Source organism: Pteropus alecto, unplaced genomic scaffold (genome assembly GCF_000325575.1).
Source record: "Pteropus alecto unplaced genomic scaffold, ASM32557v1 scaffold58, whole genome shotgun sequence".
NCBI lineage: Eukaryota > Metazoa > Chordata > Mammalia > Chiroptera > Pteropodidae > Pteropus > Pteropus alecto.
This window is the reverse complement of record NW_006441950.1, coordinates 404,410-418,359: the sequence shown is the minus strand read 5'-3', so window position 1 is coordinate 418,359 and position 13,950 is coordinate 404,410.

Sequence of the window (13,950 nt, the reverse complement as noted above, 5' to 3'; positions counted from 1 at the left end):
TTATCTATTGGAATGACTTATAAATATTTATATTCTCTTTTCTCCAAAGTCTTCCCTTTCAGAATGCTTATTAAATTTCTCTAGATCAGAATTCTCAGGAATTTATCCTGTTGTCCTCCAGCGTCTGTCTCTCTCCACTTGTAGGACCTCTTTTCTCCAGTTTCTGAAAGTTCATAATGTTCTTCTGGGTGCGATGCACTTTTATTCCTAGTGGTGAGTCTAATGTCTTTAGATTCTGGGAAGTTTTCTTGAATTATTCCTTTGAATCCCTCTGCTTCTATTGTTTTCTTTATTTTTAATGGTTGGATCTCCTATCTTGGTTCTTTATAAAAATATTTAGATCTTTTTCCTCTTGTTTTTTCTCTTTTTGTCTTTATTCTACTTTCTTAGAAACTTCCTCACATTTATTGTCTATCCTTTCTATTGGGTTTTTCATTTCTGCTATGTTGTTTTCAATTTATAATAAGTTTTTTGTTTTCTCAGTGTTCTTTTTTATAGAGTCCTATTTATTTCTTATTTCTCTGGAAATAAGAACACTCTTAGAAGTTTTCTTCCTTTTGCATAATCTCCAATTTGCTTTATTCTTCTGTTATAATAGATATTAGAATAAATGTCATAAGCTTTCTTCAAATTTCTACCAAGCTTTGGATACCTATTCATATTCATCAGAATATTTTGATATTTAGGTCATTTTTCTGGGGCTGATAAGATTTCTCAGAAAGTGTTCTTCCAGTCTCATGCTTTCTGGAAAGCAAGAAGAGGAAGAAAGCCTGAAGATCAGTTTGTCAGGCAGTATTTCTGCTCTCAACTGGATCTGTTACCTCACAACCTTCTGCATTTTACCTCCTTCAGAGAATAAAGCTCTAGTTTTCTGCTGGAGTGGGAAGATAAGAGAGCATTGCCCAGCTGTGTGGGAAGGAAGAGACCTGGGAATATCTGTCTATTTCTTAAACAGCCTTTAAACTGATCATTTGGTTTTAACCTCAGCTTTATACCCACTTTCAGAAGTTTCCTTACCACAAATTCTTGAGCCTTTGGGGAATTTTGCAGTGTAAACTAGGTTGCATCTTTGTTTTTCATACTACCAATTTAGGCTCTGATGTTTTCAGATCTGCTAAATCAGTTTGCACTCACCCATATACTTTGCAGCTTTCAAACTCTTCTAGCTGCTATTTCCTCTCCTGTTTTCTTTCTCTTTATGGATTTATGTCTTTATTACATATTTAACTATATTATTAACTACATATAGTTATATATGCTGTTATATGTAATATATGTACTATGTGTATATAGATATATACCATATATATGCTGTGTATAATGCTGTATGTATACACACACATACACACACATATAAAACTGCACTGTCATTTTTGTAGTTTTGGTTAGAACTAAGGTTAATGTGTGGTTTCAATCTGCTATTTATAACTGAAAGTTCAGATTAACTTTTTGTTTTATTTGATCATAAAACCAAACTGTTTACATGTGTATGGCCTTCAGATTTGTTGCTCATAAGATATGATCATTCACTCTAACTTTTAAAATTGAAGGAAGTATTAGTGTAGAGAAGCCATGGGCCTTCTAATGACCCCACTCCTCATCTCTGGATGCTAAAGGTACTGAATCAGGCATAGCATTCATAAAATAGCTTTTATTCCATAATTAGAAACAACTCTTACAATATACCAATGATATATTCTTGCCAAAGAAGTGAAACGTGGATGTCTGAATCACTTAATTTATAGAAAATGCAGGGGATAGAAAAACACATTAATGGACAATCAATAAAATCTGTATTGCAGGAAACACTAAAGCAAACAACCCCATTTCTTCAATGAAGAAATTTTAGACAAAATTAAAAAGAGAAAGAGGGAGAGGCCAGAGGATATTTGATATAATAAAATATACTTCAGATACATATCAGTCAATTATGTTGTATGGATGTTATTTGAATTGAACCAACAAATTATTTTTTTAAATTAAACAATTGGAAAAAATTTAAACATTATTCTAACAATATTTAAACAATATTGTTGATATTAAGGAATTATAATGACATTCAGTTATTTTTTTTAAGTCATTATCTTTTAATTCTTTGTAAATGACATAACATGTCATATAAGATGTTACTGTAAAGCTACAGTAACCAAGACAGTGTAGTATTGCTAAAAAAAAAAAAAAATAGGTGAATAGATCAGTGGAACAGATTACATAGCCCAGAAATAAACCCACACAGAGATAGTCAACTGATCTTTGGCGGAGGAGCAAAGGTAATACAAGGGAGAAAAGGTAGTCTTGAACAATGGGGCTAGAACAACTGGACATCAATGCAAATAAATGAATCTAGACACAGGCCTTACTCCCTTCGCAAAAATTGACTCAAAATGGATCACAGACCTAACTATAAAATGGAAAACTGTAAAACTAGTATTATAAGAGAATATCTAGATGACCTTGGGTTTGGCAATGACTTTTTAGATACAACAATTATTTATAATTGCCAAAATTTGGAAGCAACTAAGATGCCCTTCAGTAAATGAGTGGATAAAAAATTGGTGGTACATCCATACAATGGAATATTATTCAGTGCATTTCAGTTTCTTCCATGTCTATGAAAAGATTTAGCAGTGTTGTTCTACCTAAGGGTAGGTTATGGTTATTACTGTAACAACAGGTATATATTCTAGCAAATTAAACATTTATTCCCTTCCATGTTGTTGATGAATTGTGAAAGTAAGTCTCAGAAAAAAAAATATCTCTATAAAAGGAGATAATTTTACATAGAAAAAGTTACTTCTCTTTAATAATGAACACTAAGAACATTAACATTTTAAAGGATAATTATTATAGTAATGTAGAATATGTATGTAATAATATAGAGTAAAGCTTAATGTTTCAAAAGGTGCTGAGTTCTAATTCTTTTTCTTACTGGGTAAAATACTATTAGATTGATGCTCTTGCATATAACAACCATAAACTCTGGCCGTAAGTCATAAAGCTATAACCTGAATGCCCTGAGGAGTGAACACAAACACTCCACACTTACACTATTGAAGATACATTGAGTGATTTCCCATTTTTGTAGTTTTTAGCCAGGAACTAGATAGAGTTGGCACAGTGAGGAAGGTGGCAGGGGCACCATTGGAAAAACTAATGACTTTCTGTACTCAGGATTCAGAATATCGTATCCAGAAAATTGCAGCTACTAGATACAGAGGAAGAACTTTAGAAAAGAAATTATCAGAGACAAGATCCCCGAATTTTTTTGGTCTAATTTTCTGGTTAATATGCCCGAACAGCACCTACATGAAGCACACTCAGAATAGTTCAGCTAAAGTCAAAGATTTGGGCTGAAATTAAAGCTAATACTCAAGAAACTGAGTTTGCTGTTCAAGTTCAGTGAAGATAATTGCCTGGAAAACCAAAAGAAAACAACGGGATCCATTATCATTTATCATGTCTTAAATAAAATCCAAAATTACTTGACATATGAAGGACAGGGAAAAGAAACACATAGAGAGTAGAAAATCAAGTGAGACTAGCTTCAGTAGATCAATGGATGTTATCTAATGTGAAGAATAAAAAGGAAAATGTTTGGGAGAAGATGAACATATACTTTCATAGACACCTGCTAGATGTAATCAGGTGGTCTAGCATATGAGTTATTGGAGTCCTAGAAGGAGAACAAATCGATAACCAGGACCCCCCAAAAAATTGAAAAAATAATAGCTGACAACTTCTCAAATCTAGTGAAAGACAAATTTACAGATTCAAGATGCTCAACGAACAACGAAAAGGTTAAACACAAAGGTTGCCACACTGAGGCAGACTGTTAAAGCCAAAGAGCAAATCTAGTAAGCAGCATTAGAAAAACGTGTTACATGTAGGGGGACAATATTTGAATGCACTTCTGACTTCACATCAGAAACCGTAAAGGCCAGAAGAGAGCAAAATAACCATGTCTCAAGTGATAGAAATAAAATTAAAAATAAATTAAAAACCTGTCAACCCACAATTCTATATCAAGTGAAAATATTTGTTCATAATGAAAGCAAAATAAAGGTATTTTCAGATAAGACTAAGAATTAGTTACCAGCAGACCTGCAAAAAAATGCTAAAGGGGAAGTTCTGGTCAAGATGATGGAGTAGATAAACACTGTGCTTGCCTCTAACGACCACATCAAAATTACAACTATAGAACAACCATCATTGGGAGTTGCCTGAAGTCTAACTCAACAGAAGTCCTACACAAGGAGGCCACCTTGAGACTGGTAGGCTGGACAGAGACACGGAATAGACTGGTCTCACACCTGCCTGTGGCAGTTGAGAATTGGCAGAGATATCATCTGTGAGGGTTCCCCTGGAGGAACAACTTCTGGCTGTGAAAACCAGCAGAGATTGTGGCTGCGGAAGTCTCAGATATTCCTTTTAAGGGGCCCATGCACAGTCTTGCTTGGTGACAGACTCACTCACTCTGAGCTCCAGCACTGGGGCAACTGCTTGAAAAGTACCTGGGACATACAGGGAATAACTGAATTGTCCAGCTTCAGAGCAAGGGCTGGAGGGACAGCTTTCTCCCAGACAGAAGTTCAGGCTGCATCTATTGTCTTTTGGCGGGGGGGGGCCTCCTCTCTCCAAGCATGCAGACTCAAGTGTCCACCATATCTGAGTCACCATCAACCTAGCTAAAACTGGTCGCCCCACCTGGCTCAGATGACTAGAGAGACTGTACCACTGGCCCCACAGGACACCTACTACATGAGTCTTCTCTCCTTGCTCAAAATGTTCAAAGGGATGAAAAGCAAAGCTCCACAATAAGATTACTCTGCCCAGCAAAGCTGTTGTTTAGAATTGAAGGAGAGATAAAGAGCTTCCCAGACAAGGAAAAGCTAAAGTTCATCAACACCAAACCAGTATTAAAAGAAATGTTAGAGGAACTTCTTTAAGAAGTAGAAAAAGTAAAGATTAAAAATATGAATAATAAAACAGCAATAACTACATATCTAGCAAAAGTTACTTTGTGAATGAATTGAATACTCCAATCAAAAGACAGGGTGATTGGATAAGAAAACAATACCTTTACCTTCACTGCCTACAAGAGACTCACTTAAGATCAAGAGACATACACAGAAATGGAGGGGAGGGGTTGGAAAAAGATTTTTCATGAAAATGAAAACTAAAAAAAAAAAAAAACTGAGTTGGCAATACTCGTGCCAGACAAAATAGACTTTAAAACAAAGGCTATAATAAGAGACAAGAAAGAACCCAGTATCTCGCTTCTGGGCATTTATTCAAAGAAACCCAAAGAACTACTTCAAAGCAACATGGGCATCCACATTTTCATTTCACCATTATTTACAGTAGCCAAGATATGAAGGCAGCCTGGGTGTCCATCAATGGATGAATGATAAAGACGAGATGGAACATATATACAATGGAATATTACTCAGCCATAAAAAATGAATGAAATCTTGTCACCTGCAACAGTATGGATGGACCTAGAGGATATTGTGCTGAGTGGAGTAAGTCAGAGAAGAGAAATGCCACATGATTTAACTTGCATGTGGAATCTAAATAACAAAATAAAACAGAAACAAACTCGAGATATAGAGAACATTTTCAGGGTTACCAGATGGGAGAGTGGTTGTAGAGGATGGGCTGAAAAAGAGGAAAGTATTAAGAAGTACAAATTGATAGTTACAAAATAGTCATGGGGATGTAAAGTATAGCATAAGGAATATAGCCATTAATATTATAATAACCATATATGGTGTCAGATGGGTACTAGATTTATTGGGGAGATCATAAGTTATATAAATGTCTGATCACCATGTACACCTGAAACTAATATAATATTGTGTGCCAACTCTAGTATAAAATTTTTTTAATTATAAAAAATTTTAAAAAATGCTAAAGGAAGTTCTTTGAATTGAAATGAAATGAGATCTGATAGAGCCTCAGATCCTCAGCAACAAAGAGCATCGGAGATGGCAAATAGCTGGGTAAGTGCAATTTTTTTTTTTTTTTGCTTTTTCTTTTAAATGTTTATGATATATATGACTATTGAGAGCAAAAATTACATCATTGTCATGTGGATTTGTGGCATATTTAGATGTAACATAGAGGGGAGGGAATAGACCTATATGATTACAAGATTTTCACATTTACATGAAGTAATATATTGACTGCAAATGGATTGTGAAAAGTTAAAGATATATTACAACTTCAGAGCAATCACAAAAACAGTAGTGTAGAGTATTATAGCTGGAAACCAATAGGAAGATTATAACTGAATTTTTTAAATATTCAAGTAATATTTAAAATGCATGAAAGGAAAAAGAGAAAATAGAACAAATAGAAATCCAATAATAGAATGATATACCCAAATAAAACTATAGCAATAATTTTATTAAGCACTAATGGATTAAACATTTCAATTAAAGGCAGAGATAATGACTCAACTATATGCTATATACAAGAAATGAGCTTCATATTTAAAAGAAGGGAAAAGATGCACTTATATTTAAAGGGACAGGTAAGTTGAAAGTAACCGATAGTCCATAATATACCATACCAATAGTACGCAAAAAGAAGGCTGGAGGGGCCATGTTAATAGGTGATAAAATAGCTTTTAAGACAAAAGTGTCATTATAGATAAGGAAGGACTTTTCATAATTATAACTCATCAGTCAGGCATAATAATGATGTATGTGTCTGGTCTAATAGGAGCATTAAATGTAGAGTCTTAAAATACATGAAGCAAAAATTGACAGAATTAAAGAGAGAAATAGGCAATTCCATCATTCTAATATGTGGAGAGTTTTAAACTCAGCAATTGATAGAACAACTAGAAAAAAAAAGATCAGCAAAGATAGATTCTGAACAATACTTAACATTCATGACATGATGGATATTTATAAAATACTATGGTCAGCAACTGTGAAGTTCATATTTCTTCGATGTTGCATGGTGTATTCACCAGAATAGAACATACGCTGGGCTTTAAAACAAATCTCAAAAAAATAAAAATATTCAAATCATACAGAGTTTGCCCTGTGACCACAGTGGATTCAAATTAGAAATCAATAACAATAAAACATCTAGAAAACCCCTAAATATTTGGAAGTTAAACTAGACATTTCTAAGTAACCCATGAGTAAGGAGAAAATATCCAGGAAAATTAGGAAATATTTCAAACTAAATGAAAAGTGTGAGAAAGAAGATACCTACCAAGAAGGACTCCTGGTGGCTAAGTGGGCTCAAATTTTAAAGCAGAGCCTAGTAGCTGTTTCTGAACATGGGGCTTTTCATTCACAGCCACACGTCAGGGAGAAGCCTGCACTGAACTGCCTGCCTGTACTATGTTCTTGCCATCTGAATCAAAAGAGTTCCTGGAATTGTATTTTAACCAATAGGACTGAGACTTTCCCTGTCAGAGCTGTGCACCCATATTACCATTAATATCTTCACTGACCAATCAGAGCAGCTGCACTCTGACCAATCAGGACAATGCTTTTTGGACCAATCAAACTGTGGATTTGTAGTCCTCATTTGCATGGAGATGGGCCAATCAGGGACCTGTTGGCTCAAGTAATGTACTTTCCCTTTCCACTGCCTTTCCCTGACAAAAGACATCTCACTGGAACAGAAGAGAGCAGACATAGCAGAGCTGTCTACCCAGAGGGACCTCTCCCAGAGGGGCCTTGCCCCAGGACCACCTCTCAACCATGTTTTTTTGTACTTGAGCTATAACACTCAAGCTATTCTACATGCATGCTGTTCTCACAGCTGCGGTGTCACAGTTGAGCTCTTTGCACTAAATAAGCTTTCCTTCTTCACTGTGCCCCAAATTAGGGATTCCTGTTTGCATTGAATTGGTACCAACAACCATTGGTTGACAAAAATAAATGAACTGAAAGAAAATGAAACACCAGAATTTGAGGGATCGAGCTGAAGGAGTACTTAGAGGAAAATGTAAAACTTTAAATGCTTCTGTTATATAAGAAAATAAATCAATGATATATATTTTCATGCTCAGAAATTTAAAAAGAAGAGGAAATTAAACCCAAGTCAGTAGAATGAAAGAAATAATAAAGAATAGACATCAATGAAAGAGAAAATGCATAAGCAATAAAGAAAATAAAATCAAAAGGTTCTGAGTTGGTTTCTCCTTTCAGCACTGTGATCAACTCTGCACAATGCTGGGAAAGTCACTTTACCTTTTGATGCATCTTTTTACTCAATCTGTATAAGAGTGGTTGGACTTAGATGACACACAAAGTGCTCTACATCTTTAGGTGTTTGCAGATGCAGAAGAGCAATAATAGTGGAATATTACAAATAAGAATGTGCTGGTGATTGCTCAGTAAAAGTGCTGAATAAATTAAGCACCAAAATATCACTAAGTATTTTTATAATCTGCAACATTAGTTTGTATTCTCTTAATACTCAATATATACCACGGACCTAGACATGACTCACAAAAAAAAAGTGTTGTTTTATATCAAGCACTGGAGTGTTGGCCTAGCTAAAAGTGAACATGTTCAACTAGACTGCAAATTAGAGGTTAGAGGTCCCAAGCTTGATTTCTGTGTGACTTGTGCCTGAGGTCCTTGGAAAAGTATTGTCTTCGTTCTATGGGTCTGTTTCCACATATGAGTTGTCTGTGTTATGTTTAAGATTTAATCAGATATTCAACAAAGCCAAATGTGTTTTCTGCATCAAAATAAATTCAAGTAAGACTGCTAAAAGAAGCATCCCTGTCCTGCCTCTTAGCTCTCATTTATTAAATAAGATTTCTTTCTTAAAGTTACTGATTCTTAAAATAACAGTTTAGAATATGACTTTAGTGTCCAGAAAGAAACACATTAAAGTCTTAGACTTTAAAGGGAATAAATAAATTATTGTGTCTTAAGTAGTATTGGTAGTAATCTTAAATTATATGTTCTCCAGACCAGTTCCCAAGAGTCCTCACATTCAGCTATACCCAGGAGCTATTAAGGGGATCTTCTCTTTGGCTTATTGGCCATCATGGTCCAGGACTACCTCTTGAAGTTCAGCAGTCTTCCTGGATCAGAGTCATTTCCTGTGTGTGAATTAGGAGGTATGGATACATGAACAGAACGTAATGAGCATAATATCTAAATGGAAAAGCACGTTGGAACTGAAACACCTCCAGTTTGCAGCATTAATATATTTTGGCAACAAAACCATAGTAGTGATGCTCATAACTTAAATTTAATCACAAGGAAACATTAAATGAGCACAACTGAGGGACCCTAACTAATACATTTCAGAAGTGTCAAGTCATGGAAGACAAAGACTGAGGCACCCTCCCGGATTGGAGACATGACAATTAAAGGCAATGTACGATCCTACATTGATCCTGAACCATACAAAAAACATTTGTAAGACAAGCGGTGAAGTTTGAAAAAGATCTGTAGATTAGTTAATAGCAAATTGCATCAATGTTAATTTCCTGGTTTTGGTCATAGTACTGTGGTATGTGAGATACTATTATTTGGAGAAGCTGGGTGAAGAGAAGTAATATGGGGATTCTTTATATTATGTTTGAAACTTTTGTAAGTTTTAAATTATTTTATAATGAAAAGTTGTGTTTTAAATATTTTTAAGAAAAGGTAGAATAGAAACCTTTTAATTCAATGTATGTTAGTGAGGAATTTTAAAAAATTGAAATACATGAAAGCAACCGAAGTGTCCTATGATAGATGATTGGATAAAGAAGCTTTGGTACATATATGCAATGGAATATTACTCAGCCATAAAAAGAGATGAAATACTGCCATTTGCAACAACATGGATGGACCTTGAAATAATCATACTAAGCGAAATAAGCCAGACAGATGAGGTTGAAAATCACATGGTCACTTATATGTGGGATATAAACCTAAAAGCAACAAATGAGCAGGACAAACAAACAGAGACTTATGGACATGGATAATGGACTAGTGGTTACCTGAGGGGAGGGGGGGAAAGGGGAGGGGGAAATAAGTAAAATGTTAAAAAATAAAAAAAATTGAAAGAACATGGTGCAATAAAGCACAAAAAAAATAAATAGAAAATGCAAACTAAGGAGGTAAAAATGTTTTTAAATGAATTACTACAATGTCAAGAACTAATATTTTTAGATAAAATATCATTTACATGGTATTTTAAAATATACTTGATTTCTGACTCCTAGAATATTAAAGACTCAAAAAGATTGAAAACAAAAGAATACCAGGCAATCAATCAATCAATAGTAAGTTAAGCAAGTAAGCAAGCAAACTAGGAAAATATTGATGAAAAGAAAGCTATTAGTGCTAATTTAGTATCAAATAAAAGAGACTTTAAGGTAAAATATATTTAGGAATAAAAATGGCTATTACATAATGACATGTAATAATTTGCCAGGAAGATAAAATGATTCTAAACTTAGGTACACTTAATAACTTCAAGATAAATGATTTTAAAATTACTGGAATTCACAATCTACGAATTCACAATTATATTGGTAGATTTTTTAACACATTTTTTTTCAGTATACATGGATTTAGCAGGCAAAATAATTATAAAATTAAAAGGAAATTTGAAAAGCACAATTAGCAAACAATCTGGGAAAAATTTATAGAACCCTACAATCATTAATTAGAAAATTGACCACATACTGGCCACAAAACAAGTCTCAAGAAATAACCAAGACTCACTATCAAGTTCTCAGACCACAGTAAAATTGTATTAGAAATCAGTAACAAGAAGATAACTTCTAAAACCCCATTTAAGTTTGGAAATTTTAGAACATATTTCTAAAGAAAACACTGGTCAAAAAAAAAAAAAAACCCTCACAAAAATTAGAAAAAAAAGATTGAGAGCTGAACAATAATGAAACATTTCACATCAAAATGTGAGATGCAGCTAAACAAATGCTTCAAGAGGGAGAGAGATTAAACATGAGTTAAGTATCAAAAGTTTTTTTTTTTTAAGTTTTTAAAAAATGAGCCCAAAGAAAGTAGAAGGAAGGAAAAAAAAATAGTAGTAGTAGAAGACAAAGATACAATACAGATGATCAAATCAGCAAGGTTAAAAGCTGATTCTTTGGTAAACTTAAAAAGGGAATAGAGACAAAACCTTCCAAGACTGATCAAGATAATAAAAGAAGACATACTAGGAATAAAGAGAGAAACAATGAAACATAAAACTGCTTTGCTTTTTAAAAATAAGATAATCCTGTGATCAAACTGAGTTCCTGAACACAGAAAGCTGACAACCGGGACCTCAATTTGATGCTAAGAGAGAAGTGCAAGCCTTTCTTCACCACCTCCTAAGAATTCTTGTGATCCTAACCAAACAGAAAACAGCAATTCAGGGCTGAGTGAGCCCTTCCCCCACCCCATTTCAGTCCTGTCAATCAGTTCATGCAGAACTTAAAACACCCTCATTAAAAAAGATACTTTTGGAAAAAAAAAAAAAACACATAGGATTTTTTAAGGTTTATTATCTTATGTTTGACAGTACCAAGTCACAACATGAAATCCCATTATGTATAAGATGATGGGTGATATATTATCTGCAGTGACATTTTGAATGATAAATGGGTTTTGAAATATAGGTTCCTAATCAGAACCTTTGAAAAAAATTCCACTATGTTTAAGAATAGAGCTATTGCTTTGCCATTGTTAGTGACACACAAATGATCATGTTCACAGCGGCACTGCAGTCCTTACATTTGCTTCCTACACTGCTCTTGTGAGAAGTCAGCCCTTGTCATGTAATCTTCCTTTAGTTTACACTGATTAAAAGAATTTAGAGAGAAAGAAGTCACTGGTTACTTGCTTTCACTTTGCTTTCAAAATTTTTCTTTTGAAGAGGAATAATCCAGTTTCGTCTACACACACAGTTCTCAAACTTTAGTGTGCATTGAAATCACCCAGGGGGTTTGGAGGTGAGGCCTAGGTAGCCGTTTTTTTGCCTGACTTCCTGTGATTCTGAGGTACACTAAGATTTGAGCACCATAGTTTAGAGTTTTAGCATATGCACTTTCCAGATTCTGTGACATGTCCTCTAGGGCATGTCACGTTCCTCTGTACCTTTATAACATTTAGCACTTACTATTTGTCAGACATTGTTCTAAGTTTACTTGTATTAGCACTTATTCTCACAACAGCCTTTTCAGGTCTATACTATTATCTCCATTTTACCCATGAAGAATCTGAAATACAAAGAAGTCAAATAACTTGCCCAAGCCAACATAACTAATGAGGAACAGAGCTAGGATTTGAACCCAAAGATTCCAGCTCTAGAGCTTGTGTACTTAACCACCATCTGTACTGCTTTACATAACACTGGTCACAAGACAGCAAATATTTGATACCCTTTAAAGTAACAAAGTCTCAGCAAAAACATGAACTCATCTGTCAGACTCCAAAGTCAGAAATGAAAGGTAACCCTAAGTAGGTTGGTGATGCTCAGTATCCATGAAGCTACAGAGACGAATCACATTTAGCTCTGCTCTCAAGGAGTACAGAGCTAGTTGAAGAAATTAAAGAGAGACATGTCCCCAAGCCATACTCCACATAAAGACAGGTATAAGCACCAAGTAACATAAAGGTCTGTTCTTGGCCTTCTGGCTGCTAACCTTTGGCAAATCTGTCATCAAAAAAAAAAGAGGGAAGCAATTTAATTCAAGAAAACTAGGCAGGCAGAAGTTCTGAATGAGTTTATGTTTTCCAATTCCCTGATTTCTCTGTTTAGGTTTAAGGAAATTGGATATATCAATTAGATGTACCTCAGGACTCGCAGGGCTGTGAGCACAAGAAGAAATCACATTCAGCTTGTAGATGTTAATTGAAGCCATGGAGCAAATAAGATCATATCCAACTAACAGAGGGGTCCAGAACAGAACAAGGTATATTGGGTCTGAGGGCCAGACCTCAGAAGACACATCTGCGGAGGTGTCTCAGCAGCCACAAGGAGAGAGAGAAGCCAGAGTACACAGAGGATCTAAGGCAAATGCAAAAGAAAAGGATTACATAAAAACTTACTTTTTAGAAAATGTGTTCAAACATAGCCATTTAAACTAATCAGTGTCCTAGAACTTTTAGGGATAAATGCCACAAATCAACTTTGTCACCTGATGCCACTTTATTTTTTACTAATACATCTTTTAGCATTTATGAAACAAATACTGTTGTTTAGTGAGACACCAGTGATGCGAGGTCTGTTTGCTGTTATAAAATAGGCTAATTATTCATCCGTGCAAATAATAATTCAGATATCATGCACACTAACATCATTTGTACATGTATGCCTTTATTTAACCATCATTTCTATAAACAGCATCACCTTTCATAGCTATAGAATGTTGTGCTTTTCTACGAACCTTAATGTACAAGTTTTACTTGATGTGAAGTGAGTAGAATTAATATTTTTATGTTCTGGACTTTACCAAAGAGAAAACTGAGACTAGGAATAATTAGTGCTTCCTATGATCACAAAACTAGCTTGTGAAAGGGATGAGATAAAACCAAGAGCCACTAAGTCTTAGTTAAACCCCTTCACATTAGAGCTCACATTAGAGCTCTCTGGTTGTAGGGATGGAGACATCAGCATGTAAACTCAGAAAATAAGGATAATTTCTTCTCCTCTTCTTTAGAAAAATCTCCTTGTAATCAGCTTCTTGCTCCAGACCTCTAAGTGAATGACCTGGAAACTCAAATTCCTTCCCTAAAGAGAGGGACTGTTTTTTAGAGACTGCTATTTAGAGGGGATGTTTTAAAACGCATGTCAGAACTTACACATCCAAACTAATTCTGCCTTCAATATAATTCATGACATTATTTCAATGTCTATAATAGTTGGTAAGCCAACTGTACAAAGACATTTTAGGGATAATCAGAGGAAGCTAAAATATGGTCTGGATTGGGTGATATTTAGAAGTTAGTTTTAGTAGAG